The 6,000-nt window shown below is 42.3% G+C and overlaps 1 protein-coding gene across 1 annotated transcript in view; it reads right to left on the reverse strand.

Annotated features, from left to right (window-relative positions):
* The window catches only part of MYZAP (myocardial zonula adherens protein), a 79,516-nt gene extending 74,409 nt beyond the window's left edge, over positions 1-5,107 (reverse strand). Inside the window, exon 1 of the mRNA XM_069798132.1 lies at positions 3,802-5,107. The gene's annotated coding sequence lies outside the window, so the exon portion shown is untranslated. The remainder of the gene's footprint in view (positions 1-3,801) is intronic.
* Between the last annotated feature and the right edge of the window lie 893 nt (positions 5,108-6,000).

Consider the following 6,000-nt stretch of genomic DNA (forward strand, 5'->3'; position numbering starts at 1 on the left):
CTTTTGTTTCCCCCATCTACAGAATCTATACAATTTCTTCAGTTTTTAACCTTTTGTGGCTGATGTTATTTATTAATTTATATTTCTATTAATACTGCAGGGGTTTGGCATAGTTTCCACAGATCCCATCAAATTCTCTGGAAAGTTTTCAGCCTGTGGTTAGGTTGCTCTTTGTCTGACAGTACCAGATTCCTTGGCTACCTTTAAGTTAGCATGTTTGGGTACCAGCAACACAAAGGTTATAATTCACTGACTTATGCTGTTACATAAATATAACTTGAATTCCACTGTTTCTGTAGCCACATATGGTCTAGACACTTGTAACTGCTTTGGCTGAATTTTTAGGTCTCTTTTGGTAAATACCATCTGATCATTTTAATGTAAAACCTTCCAAAAAGATTAGGTTTTCCCTGTGTAGAAATTCTGAGGTTTCCCTTGGGCTAGAACAGCATGATTTTGTACAGAGCTTGGTGATATAAAGTAGGGAACTCGTTCCAGTCCCCTAATGAAAGCATGAACATACCTGCTTATAACTTTTCTTACACTGCTGACATCTTCCTAGGTCAGTGCCTGAAGTTAGGTGGAATGAACACAGGTCTAAGGCGGTATCGAAAATCATTTGTTTGAGAACATGTTAAAATGTTGAGGCAAAAGACAACTTGGTTTCCAATAAATTCTTTCTGTCAAGTCACAGTCCAGCTATAGTCACAAACTACCTCATATTGCCTCCCAGATCATCACTCAGTATTATACAGAGTAGTACAAATGCCCAGACTGCATCACAGCTGCTGTCTATCTTCTCTGTCAGTGGCCAGGATTCCTGTTTCAGAAAGATATGTAAGAACTTCACAGGAGATAGATGTTAATTATCCTCCCACTCCCTCCAAATATCTCCTGGGATTTCTATTCATTAGAGACTGGCTTACTTCCTGAACTATAGGTTTAGTAACTCCTGCTGACACATTTTAATGAATAATGGGCATTGTTACCAGCTATGAACTTTTGTTTCTTCCTAAATTATCACCATCGGCACCAGCGTGTCTAATCTTGCTGTACAGAAAAAGTACCAGTTTTGATTCTCCTTGTTCTATTCTGGTGATTTGTCTCGTTACAGCGTTACAAACCGCTAAAGAGTAGATGTTATCTATGCTCTTTCTGTCCTTCATAAATTAATTTCTCCAGACTCAGGACCACTCAGTTTTCTGTCCACTTAGAGTCATGCAATAGTATCTGAGCACTTCTTACAGCAGCAGCACTTTCAAAGGAAAGCACCATACCCCTTGTCACATTAGTCACTTCGTGCACCTTAACATCTTGAATGCTATTTTGACTGCGATTCTATACTGAAAAGGATACTTGTTGAGCAGCAGGTCGCTTTCTGACAGACTACCTCTTGAATGGCAACCTGGCTCTTCTATATTGTATTTCAGCACTGGAGAATTGATATCCAAGGCGGATTAAATAATTGCCCTCATCTTTCTTGCAAGAAACTTGTGCTCTGGCAGAAGCACAATCTCAAGACTCCAAAGCTTCGAGATACCCTTTGCCTTGTCAATCTCTCTTTTAGATTTGTTTATATATGAACCCTCTTTGCAGATGGAGCATCACGACTGGCTCCACACCAGTTGCTGCCTGGGAAAACAAGACAAAAGCTGCTCTACTAGGGCATAATTAACACAAGTCAACAGGGAGGGTGCAATACGTCAGCTGCAATGACAGCCACAGCAGAACTCCCTGGCTGCTTAGCAGTGCAGAGGGATGAATTTTGCCATCCTCACTATATTGAAGGATGCCAGCAACAAAATAAGACAGTAGTGCCACTGGGCAATTTATCACCCCCATGGGAAGTGGTCACGAGCTTCAAGGATATAAGCGTGAGATTCTTTGCAACAAACCCCTGTATTTTGGCAAAATGCATACGGTCATGTTATACAGAAGGCATCGCATCATGAAAACCAATTCACGATGTATTAAAACAAACCTGCAAAATGGGATTAGGACCCACATTTGCAGCAGGACTTCGGAGACCAAGGCAGGGGCACCCCCCCACCCCGGCCATGGCCTGGCCACGGGCACAGACGCCGCCCGCTCTCTGCTGCCACCTGCGGGGCGCGCTCCCCCGGGCGCCTTTGGTGGCAAGAATGACTTACCTGAGGCATCTTAGTCACGACTGCAGTTCCCACGGTTTTTAAGACTTTCAAACGTTCTCGGCGGAAAAATAGTCCTTCTCTCTCCAAAAAACTTGCACCAGCTTTCCCCTTTTGTGGCTTTTTCTTTTTTTTAATTTTTCTCAAGAGCCAGAAATGACAAGCTCTGCTAGGCACAGAAAAGTTTCAGAGGAGCAGCAAAGTCAATGGGTATCAATATCCCTTTTCCCCTCCATATTACTTCTAAATTTGTAAAAATTATAAAAGGTGATGAGAACAATTGCACTGGCTAGATAAAGTGCCAATCAAAGTTAAAACACGCTGCTTTTACCTGATTCTCTGCACTCAGTTGCAGAGGATGCGCAAAGGGCCCCACAGCTGGTCTCTGGCAGCTGTGCACACTTAATGTTTGGGGTCAGCAGCATGTCACCGCATGTATGCTTCAGGAAGTGTAACTGCAGTTTGTGCAGCAGGTATCACCTGTATGCTCTATGGCTGGATGGTATCTTTATGTTCTTGAGCAGAAAAGCTAAAATGACAAGACTTACAAAAGTCTGTGGAATCAAAGCTCAGTTACCTGATATCTGATGCTCTAGGCTTGGCATGTATAGGAGGTACAGGTCTATTTAATCACTTGGTCCGGAGACCTCCTCTATCCAGGAGTTACTAATCCTGTGCACTGGTGGTAAGTGTGACGCCATATAGAACAGATCTAGGCAAACTCCCTGCCCCACTGAGTTGCCAGGTATTCAATTCCCTCCTGCCACCTGCACTGCCCTTCAGATGCAACTGATAATGTCATTCATTTGATGGCACACTGACATCTAGAGATGCTGCAGTTTATACACAGGCTCCTGAGGTTTGTGTCATCCCACTTTGAGTCATAACCACCTGCCTTTCCTGGAAACAGCATTGTGAAGCTTTACAGTAAAAGCCTTCCAGGTGAATACAAACACACTGCAACAAGAGGCTACGTAAGAGTAATTACATGAGTACAAAAACTCATTGTTTTGCCCAAATAAGCTGAAAGATAGGTGTTTAATATCATGCGTACAGTGCATCATGACATTTCCTGTATTACCAGCCTGGCAACGTCACCACAGCGGACTGCAGATACTGCCTGCCTCTCACTTTACTTGTGGACACAAGGTAAGCTAAAAACATAAGTAAAGTAAAATCCCATACATGTAGTCAAGACTTCACCCACAAGAGAGAGAAGACCCAACAGACATCTAGAGAACACAACCAGGAGAGAAACCTCTCCAGGCTCAGTTTTGGGTTTTTTTTCCTCTGACTGAAACAAAAAACAAAACAAAAACCCCCAAAACTCCAAACTTGCCCCAAAAAGCAGAATGTCCCAACAGCTACCTATCAAACAGCCAGACCTTTCTCTCAGCACCTGGGAACCTGTGTTTGCTGTGAATAAGCTAATGTTAACTCTATGTTTTCCAAACATCTGGTGGTCAGGATTCCTCACTTCCTCTCTACCCTGGTGCATCTAATGCCATGCATTGCGTCTTCCAACAGAGTGTCTGCACTTGTCACTGATGAAGGAAGGACCACAGCTGGGAAGTACAAGAGAGACCGTCAGTCAGGTACAATGTTAGAAAGCACACCACAGCACAGCACAAATTGGTAGTCCTGAGATACCTACCTGCACCTTTGTAGGGCTACTGTGTGGTAAGTAGCCAACCCAGCAGTGATGGTGCTGGGGCTTGCTTCATGGCAGTTATCACAGGGCAACAGGTCTGATGAAAATCCAGTTTTGGCTTTGAAAAAATACTTTCATGGGACCTATTGCAAACACATACTTGTTGACATATACATGTCTTTAAATGGAACCTGTTTAATTTTAAAAACAAACAGTTGAGTTTGTGAGCATTTTAAGTTGGTTTGTTACGTACGTACAAACTTACAGCTACCTTTCTCCTGCAGAGAATATGAGGGACTCCAGCTTACTGAGTAGGGGTTTCCCAATGCCACTATAGTTAATTTTCTCAGTAAAGAAGCCAGCAACAGCAATAAGGGCAGAAGAGGAAAGGAGGTCGATTAAGTTGACTGCAGTTTTCCTTCTGCCAGCCCCCCTCTGCATCAATAGCACCAGTGTGGTACATGCATACAGGAGGCTTATCGTGTGCACACCTACAAAGATTCCTTTCCCCTCATACATGCAGCAGCTATAGTGGCCCTATTTCTTACTCATTCTTTTCTCTTCTCTGCTTATCCCACAATGCTTATTAAATTCAGTTCATCTGAAAAAGTTTCCTAGCCAAAGGATGCCAGAAAAATGGAAGAGATGAATTCTCTTGAGCTCTATAAGAGGCTCACACTGCCTTTGGACATCCTGACAAATATTTATCCTTATGCGGTATCACATACAGCACCACACAGACCATGGTCTTCCATTGTGACTCTTAGTAATGCTTAATAAGTTCACAGCTAGGAGAAACATTTTGATCTGAATTGTGAATTTGATCTTATCTTTAAAATAGCTGGATACCACACACAATATGTACTGAAATAGCAAGGCACAGTGAGCTGTGTTTAAAGTAAACATAGCCTGATTCAGGAAGCTTCTTTCCTTTGGTTGGCTGATGTTACAGCTTTTACATAGTTTTACTGGACTGACTTTATTTTTTCCATCTCTCTTGTCACAGCCATTCTACCTGTTACACAATAAACCATTTTCTTATTTGAAGAAAAACAAATTTGAAACTCCCTGTAAAGCAAGGAAATCTAGACTTAAGGCTGTCATTCTGTAGCAAAGTCACTCCACAGAGCCTGCTGGTTACTGCAGAGCCAGCACAAGACCTTCAAACTCAGAGTGCGGCAGGTAAAACAGCTCCCCACTTGGAAAGCATTGCAGCATATCACAGCCTGCAGGGCAACAGGCTAAACACAGCACAGAAAGCAGATATGCTGAAAAATCAGATCCTTGGCATTTCCTCCTAACATTTTTTATACAGGAAGTTTCAACGCAGACACATTATCAGTTTTCAAGGTCTAGTTTTGTGCTCCATTTTCTAGGCATGTTGACAAAAGTATGAGAAGGTCAAGGACTGAAGCAGCAGCTCAAACAGATTAGAAACCAGAATCCTCCTGGTTCCCAGTGCTCTACTTCTAACTATTAGACCACCCTGTCTTCTCTGGATGGTTCAGCTTCCTTTGTTTTCCTTTTGGTAAAGTGTTTAAAAGACAAATTAAGAGGCTTGTTGGGGCTCTCAAAAAGCTCTTTTACACAGCAGATATCCAAGAAAATGCCAGAGCTCAGATGAAGGTGGTCTGCACTGGGAAGGATTTACAGTAACCACAGTGTGACCATAGCCACTGACTTTGTGTACCAATTTTAAACAGTCAAGATTATGTTTTCAGGCAGGCACCAAATCAGATGATACAGCACTTGCAGCAATGCACACCCATCTCTCTCTGCCTTCAGAATGTGTGTGTGTGCAAGTGTATTTGCTCTCACATGCTCTAGTCACAAATACCCAATGAGTCCTTTTTCCTTAAATAGTATTTGCTGTATTCTAACCAAAAGACTTTATTGAGAATAGTCAGCTCTGTGGGTGTGAGAGGTAAACTTCTAGTCAACAGATCAGCTCTCCTATGCACAGTGGAACTACTTTCTAAAAGAGTAAATTTCATCTCTGGCACAGACTGAGTTTTTTCAGGGATGAGTCCCAAACAGTCTCATCTCTCTATTCCCAGGGCAGCAATATTTTCTTTCTCTGTCACAAAACAACGCATCTTTGACAAAATGCCAAATCCAAGGGAAAACAAAGAACTATACTCACAATTTCTTTCTGGGAAAAAAAGTAAGATAAAATATGAGTCACACCAAATAGATCCTTCT

The sequence above is a fragment of the Haliaeetus albicilla genome, chromosome 12, assembly GCF_947461875.1.
Source record: "Haliaeetus albicilla chromosome 12, bHalAlb1.1, whole genome shotgun sequence".
Classification (NCBI taxonomy): Eukaryota; Metazoa; Chordata; class Aves; order Accipitriformes; family Accipitridae; genus Haliaeetus; species Haliaeetus albicilla.